This window comes from Rhagoletis zephyria, unplaced genomic scaffold (assembly GCF_001687245.7).
Source record: "Rhagoletis zephyria isolate East Lansing unplaced genomic scaffold, Rhagoletis_zephyria_1.1 Rzeph_scaffold_71712, whole genome shotgun sequence".
In the NCBI taxonomy this organism is placed as follows: domain Eukaryota; kingdom Metazoa; phylum Arthropoda; class Insecta; order Diptera; family Tephritidae; genus Rhagoletis; species Rhagoletis zephyria.
Window position 1 is genome coordinate 971 of NW_016228762.1, and position 316 is coordinate 1,286.

Consider the following 316-nt stretch of genomic DNA (forward strand, 5'->3'; position numbering starts at 1 on the left):
ACGAATCGCTGCATTTTGTGTACATAGGGTACGGCAAAGCCGTTCCCGAAATGTTTCTCTATTATTATATTAACAGCATTTCCTCACAATGATTTTGTTTTTGCTCCACGCATCCTCCATTAGCAAGTTGAGTTTAAGTAAATTGATAAGAAAAAATCAATTTTGCAATATAGGCGTCAAAGGAAAGAGGCTGAAGAAGGCTTACAGCCAAAGATATTTTTTTAGAGCTACCACCTGTTTGAAAATTTACATTTAATTAAATTTATAAGATAAATTGAATGTTGCAATATGGGTATCAAACTTAAGGGGTTTAGGA